The sequence below is a fragment of the Dromaius novaehollandiae genome, chromosome 10, assembly GCF_036370855.1.
Source record: "Dromaius novaehollandiae isolate bDroNov1 chromosome 10, bDroNov1.hap1, whole genome shotgun sequence".
Lineage (NCBI taxonomy): Eukaryota > Metazoa > Chordata > Aves > Casuariiformes > Dromaiidae > Dromaius > Dromaius novaehollandiae.
The window spans coordinates 24,292,344-24,310,528 of NC_088107.1; the positions used below are offsets into that span (position 1 = coordinate 24,292,344).

Sequence of the window (18,185 nt, forward strand, 5' to 3'; positions counted from 1 at the left end):
GGGCTGTTAATTCGTTATTCACTTCCCAGCCTGGAAGGAAAAGCATGTTATACCCGAGGGCCAGAACTGATGAACAGAGCCATAAATCAAGCAGTTTACAAGACCAGCAATTAGGAAACAAGCCGACAGAAGGGAGAACTCTGTCAGTAATAAAGCAGACACACCACAGGATCTGCTGAGTGCTCAAAGCAACCGGGGACGCACAGTTCTTTCCTCACTCCAGCTCTAATTCTTTCAGTCATTTGCTGCCTTTTCCCTCTGCCTTCCATTTCCCTCTATTTCCACCCCCCTGCCAATTTTTCCTCTCTTCTCTTTCCCTGCCTCTTCTGAAAGGCCCACTCTTCCAGGGAATGCACGAACATACCTGCTGAGCAAATGGATGTACCAGCTGCTGCCCAGGGGCAGAGGCACGTGCTGGGTACCGGCAGTCACAGAACAGCGGATGCACACAGTCCTGTGAGCGCAGGGTGTGATGGACGGAGCAGTGTGCTGCTGTCCCGCCAAAGGACTACACCAGTACATGACCACGCGGTGAGTGAACATCCCCACAGGTCCTGGGATGGTGTTGCTGGGAGAGCTAGTGGCAGTGACCAGAGCTGCTCAAATAAGGAATGAGTGGGATGCCTCTAACCACCTATTTTGTCTTCTGACCAACTCAGCCTCCTCTCATCCCTCTTCCAGCCCCAGTCAGATCTGGCTCCCATTACCATCCTTGACTTTGTCAGCAATCTCCAGTGCCCTTCCAGCATCTCCTGTTCCATTTCTGGTCCCCTCTCTTTACTGATCATTGCAAATCCTGCCTTGCTTTCCTCACTGGAAGTGAGTTTCTAGAGCAGAGTCACTGGGTGGCCAAGGAAGTTTAGTCCCACCGTTGGTCCTGGTACCTAATGCAGGCCTGCACCATGTAGTAGTTGCCCCTTACACAAACCCTCTGGCCCGACACAAACCCCTCTGCCCCTGGGGCCAGTCCGACCCTTGTTCATAGATGCTGCATTCCTATAGCCACAGTGCTGCGTGCAGATCAGGACACTGCCTAAGTCAGGCCTGAGCAGCTGTTCTTTGCATGCAGCTCAGGCACATGCATGTGAAATCTGAGTGTAGGACATGGGTATTTAACCAGGCTCTCTTGCTCTCTCATATATCCCCTCCTGGCCAGCACAGTACCACATCTCTAGGACATCACACATTCGGGAAATCACAGCCAACAGTGATTTATTTTGCCTACATTAGCCCTTGGCTCCAGGTAGGTGCATCAGTCTCCCTGTCACGGAGGGGAAAAAGGGCAATTTGGGAGTCTAATCTAGTCAAGGTAGGAGGGAGACCAGATATTCTTCCAATCACTCCAATACCAAACAGACCTAGTTATGCCAAGAATTAAGTATGTGATATTCCTGTGCAGCCTGGAGGCCTGGAGGGACTTCAGATTTGTAACGTCCACTCTGTGGAAACACTCACTGTTATCACCCATAAGACACCTCTGTAGTAGCAGATAGCTAGGGTAAAAGCAAAAGAAACAAGACCAGTAGAGTCACCGTGCCACCGCATGTGCTCACCTTCTGATATGCCAGCACATTTCAGTTGACTCTGCCGAATCTTTCCACCATGTGAGGCCACAGCCCAGAGAGTTTCCAAAGTAACAGACTGTCCTCAGCTGCAGAAGCCTTTTCCTTTTGAAGCTTATCCTCCCTAGAAGAGACCAGGTTTTGGTCAAGGCTGACACCCATACAACGCCATGCACTAACACACCCCAGAGCAGAGAACCAGTGTGCTGGTTCAAGGTGAGGGTAGCACTGCCCACTCTGCAACAGAGAATTGGTCTTGCTCGTTTTCAGACGGAAGAACAGGCCATTAGCCCTCCCACCAGCTCCCAGCCCGTCTCCTGATAGCCAGGCTGACAATCACTTGTGCTGGGGAGCACAGGAGGAACACGGGTGCCCCAGGGTTCCCGGGACAAGGCACGGAGACTTCCCAGACAGCCTGGCACAAAGTGTGAAGCATCAGGGTGAAGTCAGTTTGCCTTCAGCACGTCAGAGTTGACAGTCACTAAAAGCAAACAAAGCAGTGTCTCTGAATGCGCATTACTCTAATGTGCTCCCAGATGCCTGTGGTTTTGATCTTGAATAGGGAGGCTAAAGATTTGTTTGGGAGAGTTGCTAGTCCACAATAGAAGAAAACATCTCCTCTAACCTTGAGCACAGAGAGACTAATAACCCACCTCCCCAGCGCTGGGGCAGGGAGGCTTTGATGAGTGCTTTAGCAAGAGCTGTCAGAAGAAGCTGCAATATAAAGTTAAGTAATTAGGTCGCAGCAGAGCAAAAGGAAAATAAAGTAGAAATCTTTTCTGTTCAAAGTGGATTCCAGAGAAGGAGCAAACAGCTGCATTACCAGAGACAGACGGCAGAGAACTCCATGAGGAGCTGGGAAGGGGAATAGGTTTCAAGGTCTTGAGGAAAGCAAATCCCAGACACGAGGCCACAGCAACAAAGAAAGCTCGGCAGCTGGGGAGTCCTCCGTAGAAGATGGGAAATCCTCTTCAAAGGAAGGTTTTTCCCACCCAGATCTTGGCAAGCCACTGGGAGCAGTTACATCCTGCTTATCCAAGGTCTCTCTCAGGCCGGCCAACCACAGTATTCTTTTCACACTCAGAACAGCTGGATAGTTTCTCTCTCAACTACTGTGCCTCATCCCAGCAGTGCTTTTTTCTTCACTGACACATAAGATACCATCAGACTGCATGTGTGGTTTGGAGAAGTGTGTCTTGGAGTTCCCACGGCATCCCAATCCATTATCTTATTACCCCTTGGATTCCTCGCGGCATGCAAGGGACACACACGGCCGGGGGTTCCCCTCAGAGAGTGGCCCTGGAGCTATGCGGCTTTTGAAGGATGCTGTTGGTAGGGCCTTGAGCATCAAGCCCCAAAAGGTGCTCCCACAGCCACAGCACAGCACCGTGGCCTCCCTCCTGCTCCAGATACAGCTGGGCAGCAGAGCAGCTGTCACAGTTTAGGCCAGTCAGATGGGGCTGGTCTGGGAGGGAATTTGCCACCTAACATTGCAGCACGAGGTAGGCATTAGAGCAGAGAGTCTTGCAGTCAACACAAGACGTTTCTTAGCTGTCCATGTTGTATAGTGACAAATAATATGAGATAATAGCAACTGCTTGCACTTCACATGTGGATTCGTTTTCCCAGAAGTGGCACAGTGGTTTTTCAGGTAGGCTTTTGAGTGGTGCTAGATGGAAATTCCAGGCGTCTGACTTTGCCCCAGAGCACTGGCACTCTGGGAAGGTCAGAGCTCCACAATAAGCCATATGTTCAATCTTGGCTTCCCCTCACAATGCCAAGATGTGTCTGCAAGGAATAAAGCCAGAGGGAATGTTAACTGATCACCAGTGAAATGGAGCCTCTGCTTGGCTTTCACCCTAATTAACTATAAAGAGGCAGTGCTGGAAGGCCCCTGCATTGCCAATAAGTAACGTGGGGTTAGTAATTAATTAGTGGTCTATTGGGATCTCAGCACCTCTCTCCCACAGCCGAACTCTACAGATTGATACAAAGGGGATTTAATGGAAACACAGCAGTTTCCCCATTATGGCCCTAAGCAAAACAGAACTAGTTCTTGAAGGAACCTCATTTACAGTCCTCTCAGATGACTGATGCTTGGCACCTAACCCTGCAGGTACACGTTTATATTGGAGAGGGACCTGCCTGCAGAATACAGGAACAGGAGAGAGAGCCCCTTAAGTAATTTGGTGAGCTATGTATGCTCACCATCCTCCACGCTTTATAAAACAGCAACAGTAGAACAATGACAGAGAGAGGCCTTGCACATCAGTGTACAGTCAACAGCACTCCTAGAGACCCTGACCTGGCAACTCATATCACTGTCTAGAGAACAAGACAACCCCGCTGGAACAGAACAAGCCCCAGAGCATCTAGGCAGGCAGAGAAGGGCACCTTCTGGGAGAAGAAAAGGGTGCAAGAAGCTCTGAGACTCAGAGCTGTGGCTATTCCAGACTCAGGCAGGCCTGGAGAATTCCCTTCTCAGAGCGGTCACAAAGGGGTTGGGATTGAGCAGGGCACAGGCATCTGACCAAGGACTCAGCTAGGGCGCTGAATAGGGAAGAGGATATTGTCTGAAACCCCTCCAAGAAGAACCAGTGCTCCCCAGTTATCACTGAAGGAACTCATGGTTTCTCTCACTTTATTCAAGTAACTAACCAACAGCAGTGAAAGCAGTTATGCCAGTTGATCTCCTTGGTAACTCTAGTTTTGCCATGGATCCCATTTGATTTCAGCCAGGCAATTTTGTTTGTATGCCTCATTTTATTCATCCCAGAAGCGGCACTCTCTTTTAAACAGGACTAGCAGCGGACAATGGAATGTTTCCCCTGTCAATTGGAATTAGACTTGGTTATTTTAGCTATGCACACTCCTGTTTTCTAGCTAACAGATAGTTTTCCTGGGCTGATAATCATGGGACTAAATACCTCAATTTCTTCCTGTGGTTGGAAGCTGGATGTGAAAGGTGTCAGAGAGCTGGAAGAGAGACAGCAAGCAAAATATCAGGTGGTTCTTTTCACTGCTCATGTAGGGAGCAGTGATGATGGGTGACATCTAAGAACCGAGGTGTCATGCCTAGGGGAGAAAGGAAGGTCAAAAAAGGGCATCAGGAAACCACATGAAAGCAGTCTGAGATATCGTTAAGAGAAGCTCAGAAGGCAAGGTAGGGAGCAGCTGACAGAGGTAAAGGGATGATCTCCCCAATCTAGGATGGAGTAAGACTTTCCTAAAGATACTGAGGGGCTGGCATGAATATCCAACCTGTCCACACACTGTCACCACACACAAATCCAAATGAGAATCACACTTGCAGTGTGGCCTAGGTGCACAGAACATGCACAGCGGTCAAGAAAAGCCAGCACTGGGCTGAATGCACACTGTTGTGTGTTGGGGCTGGATTCTGCAGGCCCAAGCAGTAACAGCACTCTGCATGGCAAAGAGACTCCAGAGAGCGAGAGCATCCTGCTGACAGCGAGGCATTCTTGGCACTATCGGAGCCAGAGATAGCACAGTATCTCCCTGGCAGCAGCGGGACAGGCCAGAACATGCCTGCACACCAGAAGAAAGGAGCCAGAGCGAGTGCTGAGATGATAAAGAGGAAGTCACATGAGCTTATGCTCTCCCTATGAATGGAGAATATGCCTCATATGCAGTCAGAAGGTGCTAAAGCACATAAACAGTTGCTCCAGACCATAATTTTATCCCCTTATCCCAAAAAGTAGAACAGGCCTCTTCCAGGTATCACCTCCTGGTCTTCCTCCAACTCCAGCTACCCTGTTCCTTCAGACTTCAGCCCTCTGCTCTGCTAAATGTAAGAGATGGTGCAGTTACGTTAATCCTACACAACAAATATGTGGAGGTTAAGCCTGCCCATTTTGTCCACCAAATGCCACCTGTAGTCTGTCTGCACCTACCTCAGCTCTCATCCTCCATGAAGTCTCCAAGGAGCTCTAGGAGCTAAACCTTCAGTCTTGGACTCCCAGGCCTGGGTGAGTAGGACCACAAGTTTAACTTGGCAGCCAGGGAAGATACTGCTCTCTCCACACAGTCTGTTGCAATCCTTGCACATAGCCCTCTCTCACAGATATTGCTCTACATCCTCTGCCCAAACTTGGCAGTTGCTCTGTCTTCCTAACAAGTTCTCTTGGCTCATTAACCTTTCATTTTGTGTCTCTCACCTTCCCTACTCAAGCTGGAGCCTCCCCAGCTCCCTCTTCTGGCCTGATTTTCCTCTCTCTTGTACTTTTGGTCAAAGAAGAGGTCTGCCATGCTTGCTCTTTTACTTCCATCAACAAATTACAGCAGCACCTTCCTGACACATGACATTGTAATGCCATGAACTGCATCTTGGCCTTTCTCCCCAGTGGCTTCCATGCTGGGAGTTACCGTAACCTTTCTCTTCAGGCTCTTGTGATATTCCCTGTCCAAACAATCTAGTCTAACAGACATCACTTTATCCATGTTCACTCTTATTGGTAGGCCCTCATTTTTCCACATAAAGCAGTCAGGCCACCTTCCGTGATAGACAGTTCCATGAAATGTCAGCTTAATGCTCAGCAATCATCAAGAAACAGATCAAGTGGTGAATCATTTGGAAAGGAAAAAAGAACAGAACAGAAAAATCTATGACTCATCCACACCTTGGATACTGTGTGCACTTGTCGTCCCTTCATCTCAAAGGGGATATCAGAACTGAAACAGATTCCGAAAAGAGCACAACAGATGGTCAAAGACACAGAGCACAATTAAAAGCACAACTGCTCAAGGCATAACTAAGCAGGCTCAGACTTGTTAGTGTGTAAGAGAGAAGACACAGGGAGGAAAGTAGGGGTGTAAAGACATTACTGGTCTGGAGGGGTATTGGCTCTTCACCTTCTCTTCCAAAACAAGAGCTTGGGACCACTGATGAAGGCAGGAGGAGAAAGGACCAGTCCCATGCAGCCTACCCTCTCTAAGATCAGAGAAGCCACCCTAAAACCCATTTCTCTTACTGTTCTTAAAGCTGGTACAGTGTCTTCACTTTAGGTTTCTCAGGAACAAAGGACTGACAAAGTTTACCTCTGCACTTCCCATTATGCCATTAATCTCAAGCAAATATCCTTCCTTTTCTCTTTCATATTAAAAAAAAAATTCCCAATGTTCTCAGAAGTAATTTAATTATATTAGTGCTGAAGGCCTTGCCTTGCCTTTCCCCATCTGTCATCTTTCATTCAGTATCAAGGAATCAGCCCCCATCTTCTATCAGCTCATAGCACCAGTCCACCCACAAGATTTTCAAGGAAGCACTGTCGTGCTTTTCTTTATTCATGCTTCTAGAAGGGAAAAACACCCACAAAGCTGCTTGCTTGTCTTCTTCAAAATCTCCCTTTGCTGTGATTCCTGCTAAAAGTTTGACAGCAGTTAGCACAGCAGAGCATGAAGACTACAGTCAGTATCACTTCACTGCTCTTCTGTTCACCTCCACCACTCTCACACTTAGGTAGGGAATTCTCTGGGAAAGGCCTCATCTTTTTATTTTGTGTTTGTACAGTTTCAGACAGCCTGAAGCTTCGTTCCATAGCTCTCATGCCAAGGGTCCACCACAGGAGCTCCCCCATCTGCATCACTGATTTAGCATCTTCTTCTGCTGTTCCATTTCCATGGAAAAGAACATGGGAAGGACTTTCAGGGTCCTGGCCATACAGGTCCTCCTCCCTATAGGTCTCTTCCTAGAGCAGTTGAGCTGAAGCATGAAAATCCGGAGGCTTTGCCCCACTGCTCCAGAAATTCCCTGCTCCAGCAAGCAGCAGCCTCCAGTTCCAGAGGTCAAGTGTTCACCCCACCCCACAGGAGCCAGACTCTGTCCCCAGCCTAGGAAACATTTGATCCCACCCCAAAATCTCTTTGTGAACACTAGTCTACTCACCAATGTGAAACACAGGCAAACACTCCACCAGAGATAAATCTGCTTTGGAAGCAGAATCCACCTAGCAAGTCCTCGTAGTTGTGCTTAACTCCAGTAAAGCCCAAAGCCAAGAGCAAAGTAGAATGCACAAAATCTGAACGACTCAAAGTATTCAGGTAAGAGACACAAAAAACAGGGCTACTACCTTCCTATGTAGCATATCCAGGCCACCAGAGAGCACACAGACAGAGAACAGCTGGGAGTCTCCTTCTCTGCGCAGGAGCTATTAGTAAGGGGAGGACTTGGCCTAAGATGGAAGCAAGACTTAGAAATGTATGCATTGCTTGCCTTGCCTTTCCAAGGACTGATCAGTTTGGATGGGCAGACTGTCAAATGAAACAATGAGATGTGTTCTGGCCTTCTTCTGTCTCCTGGACTGCAGCATTGCAGCACACAGAAAAGGGAAAAGATTCAGGAAAAGATTTTACACTCAGCTACTGAGTACTCAGCACCAGAATAAACCCAGTACAGTCATTTTTCATACTGAGAGGGGTTAAGCACTGGACAGGAGCCCAGAGAGGCTGTGGAATCCCTGTCCTTGAAGATATCCAAGACTTGACTGGACAGGGCCCTGACAAACTGGACCTAACTGTGAAGGTGGTTGTGCTTTGAGCAGGAGGCTGGACTAAAGACCTCTGCGTTTCTTTAACGCAACATTATCCTGTAATTCTAGGATTATATGGCCCTGAAACAGAAGGCAGAATCTCACTTGTACAGTTAACAGAGGACCCTTCTGACCAGGCAGAGAGCACACCACAAAGATCAGTTCTCCTCCTTGGCCCGCTGGCATGAGATACCTATATAAGTATCTGGCTCAGTCCCTCGGTGGTTGGTTGCCCCTCAGATATGGAGGAATGGCTCCTGTCTTGACAGCACTCCCCTACTGGTGTAGGAGAGGGTGCCCCTGGAAAAACAGTTTGCAGGAAAATGGAAGTGTTGGAGTGAAATCCTGATTGGTTTGCATTTGTATTTTAGTAAAAACTCATTTATATCAACGTCTGGCTCTAAAAGAACCTTCCAGATATGAAAATAATTCCTAAGAGCCTTGCTAAAGGAAGGTTCTTGGCAGAGGGGCAATGTCTGCAGGAGAAACACCAGTTCCCATTGACAGATCTCAGAGGATGAGAAATATCCCTCCCTTACCCACAGAGACACCTTAGGATTGGCCTCCTATAACACGACAAGGAGAGATATTACATCCTCATCTGGACATCATCATGGAAAACAAGGAGTTTAGAAAGCCACTTTATAACCCTGAACATCAGAAAAAAGAAACATGCGGCATCTCAGATGTTTTACTCAAGAGATGAAGTGTCACAGACTTCTGATGGGATTCCAACAAATTCCACTATACAAACACAAAATCTGGCTTTAACTCTTCCTGTGCTGCCAGCTTAAAGACTTCCAAGCAGGTTGTTACTAAGACCTTCCATCAAACAGCTAAACGCAAAAATTCATTGTACTCACTTTGGCCAAGACTTTCTTTCATCCCTTCTCCCTCACTCCAAAGCCTGGCTCTCCCTAACAGTGCAGCACTAGGGCAGGAACTAGCAGAGAGAGCAGAAACGGAGCTGTGAGGACAGCTGGGAGAATATTGCTTTTTTTTGCTTATCTTTGGGAATGCAGCAAATGTCTTCAGGGGCCTTTTCTGGACTGAGATCACATGAATTCGCCCAGACATTTCTGTCCAGCACCCTCAGACTGTGCAGCGGTGGACTGGAGGACAGTTTTGCTAGCAGGGAACCCAGTCCTAAAGTCCCCATTCAGGGTTATGTTTCCAGACTGGCACGAAACTAAGGAGGAGCAGACATAGCCACAGGGGAAACATCAGAGCTCCCTTGGAATAATCCGCTCCATGAAGAGGAGCTCAGGCAGCTGTAGGCTCTTCCGATTACACCTTCCAAATCCTAGGGATCACTAAGGAAGAGGCTGAGTTGTTATTTCCCCAGCAGTCTCACTCTGAAAACTACACCCTCTAATGCCTGCACACACAGAGAAGGAGTCAACACTCGATATGCCCTTGTTTTTCACATATGTAATAATATAGGTGTGTTTACAGTCTAGAGAATCCCCTGCTGCAGTGTTCAGCAACTGGGTGGTGTCCTTTTAAATAATCAGTGACTCCTCTATTAATACTCCTTTAATTCTGTGTTCTTGAAAGCAGCCAGCTAGAAGTGTTTACGTGCAGTTACAGCCTGTGTGATCATTACAGATGATAAACATAATTATTTTGGGTCCTGATTGCCTCCGCTTTCTTCGTTCTATTGCTGTTGTGTAAAACACAATCTCAACATTACCAGTTCTACTGGTAGAAACACTGTTAAGATACAAACTTCCTCCTGAAGGAAGAGCCAAACCTTCAGGGAAATGAACCATATGAAGCACTGACCTGCAGCTGTAACTGACTCCTGCCTCTTGAACCATGAAGTCTTTAAGATGCCCCTGAACACTCTGCAAAACCAAGGTCAGAAGAGTAAGAGAGGAACAGGAGGTGGGTTTCATTACTTCAGATGTAAAACTGACAGGCAGGAGAGCATGAGAGATGAACCAGTAACACTGACTTCTGCTCAAAGCAGTGCTCCAGTGTAGGCATCATAGAACTCAAGAATATTTTAGGAAACTGAACAAAATTAAGTTTCCTAAAGCAGCAAAATGTCCCATTAGGCTTGTCAGCAGCACATGTGAAGTTGTTGGGGGCGGACACTTTCCTGCACCAGCCAGATGTTGACTGCCTTCAAATCTGGACCAGCAGATGCCTCAGGCTGGGATCCAGAGTTCAGATCCCTGACTTCTGCCTTAAAAGACTTACTAATCCACCATCTGACAGAGTGCTGTTGCTTCCCAACCACTCTAATAAACAGACAACACTGCTAACCCATGTAGGGAGGGTGTCACTGCCCTCTCTGCAAAAGATGGGATAAGCACACTAAAGCTCTGCAGCCTCTCCCTAACATGTTATGTGCTGAGCAGCCACACTCAGATGTGGACTCACGGAGCAGGTGAGAGACAGCAACCATATGCTGTGACACCTAGGAGGGACCTGCACACAAGCAATAACTGACAGAAGGCCAATTCCCTTGCTACAGTCTTCCGAAACCTTCCCTCTGCTGTCACAGGGTCCTGTTTGTAAACTCGGGCTGTGAACTCCCTTTCACACGGTCCCTGCCACGCACTGAGAGAGACAGAAGCAGCAAGGCCTGCACAGTCTGAACGCAGCGCAGCCATTCCTGCTAATTCAGGAGAAAGAGGGTTCTTGGGAGAACGCTGAGAAGCAGCCGGAGCAGTAGGGTTGGCAGAGCTGAGGCTCACACCAAGCAGCCCTGCTTCCCTCCACACTAACCCCATCACGACCTGGCTCCTCAGAAACAGCCAGTGCCCAGGACGGAGCAATCTGGAAAACAACCAGTTCTTTAAGTTTTATTATTAAATAAATAAATCAATCCAGCTATCAAGAGCCCCTGAAGCCAATGTGGCCAAGTAAAGGACAGGAGAAGCCAGGAAAGCTTCAGCGAGACCAGGTAACAGGAGACGTGTTTACCGCAGAAGAGAGACAAGGCTTCTAACACAAGCAGGCTGCCGCGCCACAAACATTCCCTATGGCCTGGTACGGCTGTGCAGAGATATTTACACGTACAGGCAGGGAGACGCCGATCCCTGGCTGGTGAACAATCAACTTTTATTCTCTCCAGACCAGCAAAGCCAAGATTTTAGTAAACACACAACCCCAAAAATGTGCCTGCGGATTGGGTAGAGCAGAGCCTGTGCTCTCCCTGCCAAACAACAAAGCCCTTCTCCTCTGGGTGGTTTCACGGTGAGGTTTATGTGGGGAGGAAGTGTTTCTAGTGGTCAAGGCAGGCAACAGGGGTTTAGGAGACCTGGCTCCCATCCCCGGCTCTAGGCAAAGCGGGAGAGCTCTGATTGCAGCCATTGTGCGCACTTGCAGGAGGCACCAGTCCTCCGCTCACCTCTCCTTGCTCAGGAGCAGGCAAATGGTTCCCCTGCAGCCTCTGAGGAATAACACAGAGACACAGACTTTTCCCCAATCTTGGTAACACTTCCTGACTTTGCAGGGTTATTGTGGAGTTTCCATGATTGATGCCTGAAAGACTGTCAGACCTTTTTGGAAGAAAGTATCTCCGAAAGGTACTGGAAGACACGCACGTGAGAGTGCAGACACGTGAAAGGGAGACATGCAGCTCACACACGCTCTCTGTTCTCCTCCACACTCGCAAGACTCCATCCAAACTTGCTGTTTCCGCTACTCATGCACTTCAACATTTGCAAGATGGGTCTGCAGAAAACCTGTGGTTTAAAGCCAAGCAGCCAACCCCACAGCCTAACAGATGCCCTTACAAACACCTAGCCCACCTCCCTGGTTGCCCAGACACAGCCCAAGGCTCTGCCTTTTGCTTATGAAACCAGGCCAACATGAAGCCACACTGAAAGCCTATAGCAGATACTACCCAGCTCCACTCACCTCTGGCTGGCTGGCACCACTGACCTCCCTTTGCATAGTTCTCTCTTCACTTCATCCACAGATGTCATTAACATGCTGTTTACCCCCTCTTCCAGCTCATTAATGAAGACACTAAAGAAGACTGGACCTAACTCTGATCCCTGTGGCATGTCATTATATAAACACCTCCTTGAAAAGTTCCCAACAACCTCTTATGTATGAAGGACTGTTATCTTGAGGTGTGCATAGCTATTAGAGCTAATGACTTCACCTGTCACAGCTTATTTGTGGTGAACCCCACAGGGAGAACCCACTAACTGAACTGATATATTTTTAAAGAAAAAAATGAAAGAAGGAAGGAATGTCACACTGTCACACAGTGTTTAGTGGGCACCTGTGCCTGTTGGGTTTGTCTCTTTACAATGTTTCAACCAACTTTTGTTTTTACTTCCTGTCCTAAATTGATCTGGATGCTGTTAAAATTTTTTTAATCTTCTCTTACCTGGTTGGCTGCATTTCAGAAAGAGGTGGCATGAGTCAACTGCAGTAGACCAGCATAAAATGTTGTAAGATACTTCCCTCAAGTGGAGGGAAAAAAAATCACTCAAGTGTGTGTCACAGACTCTGCAGTGTACCTCAGGTAGCAGAAAGATAACCAGGGATAGACACCTACATGAAGCAGAATCCAACTTGCTTGAAAGGTGCTAGCAACATAGAAAAATATCAAAGTGATACTGCAACATAAACTTTCTTAATCTGTAAATGTCAGGGTACAGAAGAAGTCACCCAGCCACCCTTTGTATCAGACACCAAAGGGGCACATACGCTGACAACCAGCCAAGTTACTACATGGACAGCTAATGTATATCCATAACCAGATTTTGCAAACGGCTTAAATCCCAGCTGAGGTGAGTGTGAAAAGTGCTCCTACATGACATTTCAGGACAACTGGAAGAGGCCACAATATGCTTGGAAGCAGCTAGAGGGGTGAGATACTGGAGTCCTGTAGAACAAGGCTTTCATGCCTACCAGAGCCTGCAGCAGGACTGCCAGGGATAGACAAGAATGGAATGAATCAGATACAGACTGCAGTGTGTTGGTAGAGCTGGTGTGGGTGGTATCTATACTCACCTGAGGCTGACGTCTGATCTCATGATCACTGTTTTCCTCAAAGTAGGCAGTGAAACATGAACAAAGAATTCAGATTTCACTGTAGTTTTACTGTTATGAAGATAGGAGCTAAGCTCCAGTCTCTTCTGCATATACTGAAGAGGAGAACATTTCATCACCTGCAAACCCAAAGAGAGAAGAGGCGCTTAGCACGAGGCAGGATTTGTCTTGGTAACCGATCAGTCCAACAATGGGAAACACAAACCGTTTATTACTGAAAATGAATTGTGCCATCAAGGCAGATGCCTGCAATTATTTCTGTTAAATATTATGTTTCATTAACTGTAAAATATATAATTAATAAACTTCCCCCCTCATTTTTGTTAAGTTTCACTGTAAAGATCTTATTACAGAAATAAATCTTTCTAGCAGTGCATGTCAACAGAATAGAGGAAGGTGCACACCTCTACGTATGTGATAATTTCCTTATGGGAAACTGAATTACTAGTGAGGAATAATCACCTCTCCTCATGGCTAAGACTGTAGATACACCCCACTCTGAGACCAGTTGTTTAAGCTCATGCTTCTTGGAAGCAGACAAGAAGAGACTGCTTTGGCTGGCAAAGATGACAATCTGAAAGCATTCTGGCAAATGCAAGGCTTTCTTTCACTGGCAAGTCTGGAAAACAAAAAATAAAGTCATTTTTGATTCACAGTCCATTAAAAACTTCCTCTGACTATAAAGCTGCTTAGAAAGATCTCCCTGGTTAGGCTGTTCCCCATATTCCTTTATAAGCCCTGTATTTGTCCACCTCATAACACAGTACTAGGACAGCACAACTGTGATTTGCTTTCCATACACATTAGAAGTGTTTTGATTTAGGGACGTTTGGTGATGGCTGTTAAACCACTCCAATTAGAAATGCTTAGAAAATGTTGCTGAAATTTGACTCCAAGCATAAAAATTCCCCTTAGACTTTGTCCCCACTTGTGATCTTTACCTCAAGTTAGTTGATTGCCAGTTCACCAGGGATAATTAAAATATTTCCAAAGGCTGTTCTGGGCAATCCTTTTTGCCTTGCTGCAGGCTACAAATGTTCATGGTTTGCCCTAGGCTGGCGCTCATTCCTGCCTGAGTTGGCACAAGCAGCAATGCATGCCAAATGAGGAGGAAAGCCTGCTCAATCAGGATTTTCCCCTCCAAGGCAGAGGGGACCAAAAGACCAGTGGTGGAAAGAAAGGCTCTACATGTGCATACACATACACATACACACACACACACACACACACACGTGTACAAGCACTCACTGGATAGACAGAGATGTAACTGTTGGGTCTGGAGAAGACAAAAGGATGCATAGGGGAGGAGAAGAGGACTATACACATTTTAATGAAACCCTGTCATCTCACTGCTTTTTGAGCAGTGACTGCCGGTCTCCGTATAGACTGGCTTAGTAGAGAAAGAGAGAGGTTCTCATCTTAACTGGCATTTGGAGCTTTTTGCAGTGAGATGAGTTTGGGGAGGGAGAGGGTCTCATTTCCTGGTCATCCATTACAGACTTGTCGCCCCGTTTTGCAGCCTTTGGCAGACTGAGCAGGGAGGGTGAGAATTCCTTGGGCCACATTTGCCGGAAAATCTCCTGCCGCTGCTTTGGAGCAGGCCAGGTCTCTAAAAGCTATATGGGATAACCCCTTGCCCTGCTACTGCCAAGAGTCTAAAGAAAGATGGTCATTCTCCTAAGAGTTCTAACTAGCAGCTAAAAATGTTAAAAAAGGCAACCAATATGATTACACAGAAATTTCAGAGTCAGCAAATTATCTAGTTAAATGATGCATATACAAATACTAATGCAACAGCAACTGAAACCTTCCTAAATTTCTTATTATCTAAAGATGATAACTGTATACAAGGAAGAAAAGAGAGGGGCTGAGCGTACTATGTTCCTGTCCTTGTAGAAGAAATCATGAGAATATTTTAGATATCACCTATATGAATAACATCTACATGCAGTTACACAAATAGCATGGTTTGAGAGTGACTTTAGAAGCACTGGAATGGAAGTTCGGATGTCCTGTTACACAACGATTTGTCCAGGTTTCCCTCTAAGGCAGGGGATCATATATCAGCCCATTTCCATCAATGTGTCTCTCTGCATAAACTTGGTGTACAGAAGTAAAATTACACTTTGTATGCAAACACGTAATTACACTTTACGGTGTGACACTCACACTCCTGCCCCTCAATAGTGAGGAACCTCTTTGCGCACACGCACTGCCTTTGCAGACTGCCAGGTATTATTTCATTCCATACAATCCTCGCCAGGCCAGATCCGTAACACTGGAGAGCAAAGATGGAAAAGTTAAGTAACTTAACTCTCCGGCTCTCTGGCCACAGAAGGAGGAGGGAGCAAGGAGCCTAAGCATCTGGCTTTCCTGCCTCTCTAACAGCCTGGCGGGAAGGCTGCTGTCAATTCTGCCTTCTGCCTTGTTGGAAGAAAGTAGAAGTGACAAGAGGCCTTTCTGGCAGGCAGCCAGGAACCAGAAATTCAATTGAGCCGCCTCCTGAAACCGGACTTTTTTGGAGACCCTTTCCCTGAAATTGCTTTGCCTTTAAAAAATTTTTGTCACAGTTCAAGGCCAATTCATCACCCTCGGTCTCCTGGCTCTCCTTTCCTCCAAAAAAACATGATTTGCACAAAAGGATTTCTATTTTCTGGACTGCTCTGCAACCTGCCTCACCCATAATAAATACATAAGCACATAAATATGCACACACCCGCACATACAGATACAAATATTGTTATTTATAGATATGCACACTGCCATACACAGATAAATATACGGGTGCGTATCTTTGCTATATAACACGCAGGGAGAGAAGTAATACTGCAGCTGAATTCACTCTACATTCGTTGATTAGAAAACAGAGTGTGGGACATACGCTCTATCTCTAGGGCTTAGACCAACTGGTTATTGGCTGGTGCTGTTGTTCCTCTAACAAGCCCCTGGATATATCACTGTGGCTTTAGAGAAATGTGGCTGAAAGAGCCTTTCACTGTCAGCAGCAATCTGTCACTTCATGTATCTTACCTTGCCTCTTACAGCACAAAAGCTTCTGAGCTGCAAGTCAGCGTTAGGAAAAGGTCATTTTGCAGGTAGGCTGTGGTATTTTGCTTTATTTCTGGGAATGCATGGCCAGCTTGAGGCACCGTCTGGATGCTGCAGCATGAATTTCAGCTTCACATATGCCTAGCTATAATTTAAGACAAGGGAGCATTTCCATTACAAACCCCATTTTTTCCCATGGATTTATATCTTAGCTATTTGGCTTCACTTTGGGCTGGACCTCCACTAAATATATTCACAGGCAGGGAGAAACTATTTTTCTTGTACAATGTCTAAATCCAGCTCAGCCTCTTTTGGTTATAAGATGGTGAAGGAAATTACGTATGCACACAAACACTCACAAGCACATACAAAAAGCTTACACAAACACAGGCCTGCAGAGAGATCTGCTACAAAAAAAGACAAGCCAATGCAAATAAGTTCAAATTTAGTGAGTGATTTGACTGACTTTATTATTTTAAATTATTAACAAGTTCCAGCAAACTTAGAATGCAATAACCATTCTCAGGCTTTCATCTACGTTAACTGGAAGCAGATAATACATACTGATATAAACGGTATCAGTATAAATCTGCGATAGCAAACTCGGAGGCAGAAATCTGACACGTGATAAGCTCCTCTCGTTGCAGCGGTGCTTTAACAACTACTGCATGATTCTCCTCCCCTGCAATAATCCAGCGTAATGAATCACCCTCAGATAACGCAGAGCCCCCGTATTTTCATGAACGCTGGTTGAAACCTGACCTCCACAGCACTCAGATCTGTTTATGACTTGGTCTGGCTTAGTAAGCCTGTTTTGGGTTTTTTTTTTTTTAAACTCTTCATCGATTCTACTTTGATGTAGTCCAATAAAGCACATTGACAGAAGCAATTTGCGTTGGCTAGTGCCTCTAGTTCCAGGAGAGCCTCCATGGCATATATAAAGAGAGGTTGAGCATCCTGCAAGTAACATAAAGGTTATCCATTTATACCACACTTACTAGCTTCATTCAATCCATCTCCACAACTGAGATTAGGAATGACTTTCTGTCTCGCCCACTCACAAGCAGAAATAGATACGATTCTCTCTACGTATCACTTCCTAACACCACAGAGAAAAGTCTGGAGATGTGAGAAGGATTTTCCCACTGTTATGGCCTCAAAGTCAGTCTGCATTTTAGAGAGGAAGAGGTTGCAAGCGCCCTCTGAAAGGAGACTGGCATTGCCCTACTTCCCACCGCAGAGGAATCCATCCTGGGGCATCACAGCTGGCACAGCAGCCACCAGTACAAAGTGCAGGGCTCCAGCGGACCAGGCATAACTCCCAGCAGGCCAGGCTCAGGATCACTCCGTCGGCTGAGCTGCTTGCGGGGACACCTCCCTCTCTCCAGCGTCTAAAACAGTTGCCTGTAGCTCCCTTGCTTTTAACTTTAGGTGCCTAAGACAGACGCTGAAAGCTGGGATAAGAGCAATCCACACTACACGGGCCAGCCGCACTGGTAGCTGCTGCCTTTCCACCGGCCCTGAACACGTATTTGTGCAGAGGGAGTTACTGAATGAAGAACAACAAGATGCAGGAGAGGCTTCCCGAGGACTCCACATCTCTGCTGAGGAACGGGACTGGCAGAGTGTTCTGGGTGGAGATGTAAGACGTCCCTATTCACATCTGCTGCCCAGAGCCCAGCCGGGAGCCCACAAGAGCCTCCATGCTGACAGAAGGAAGAGCTCCGCTCCCCAGTGCGCTAGATTTTAAAACGGAAGAAGGATGGTGATACACCCAGGCCCAGATCCCAGCTGTACTATGGGTTCCCTGTGTAACCCCGTACAGGCTCCATAGCCTTTTGGGGCTGCATCTCCCCATTGGTGAAATGGGGATGTTCACCTTTCCCTTCCTCTTTGCAGCACTGTTATAATAACAATATTAGGCAGCCAGGAATGTTATGGATTTATCCCATCAGTTGGAGATGTTGTGGCTATCCTCAGGATGATGCTGTGTTCCCTTTTCTTT

The 18,185-nt window shown here is 46.7% G+C and overlaps 1 long non-coding RNA gene across 2 annotated transcripts in view; it reads right to left on the reverse strand.

Moving 5' to 3' along the window:
* The window catches only part of LOC112992289 (uncharacterized), a 121,911-nt gene that overhangs the window by 54,685 nt on the left and 49,041 nt on the right, over window positions 1–18,185 (reverse strand). For both annotated transcript variants that reach the window (XR_010390818.1, XR_010390817.1), the window contains 3 exons: window positions 13,595–13,751; window positions 13,094–13,251; window positions 1,554–1,686 (listed from right to left, as the gene is read on the reverse strand). This is a non-coding gene — a long non-coding RNA (uncharacterized LOC112992289). The remainder of the gene's footprint in view (window positions 1–1,553; window positions 1,687–13,093; window positions 13,252–13,594; window positions 13,752–18,185) is intronic.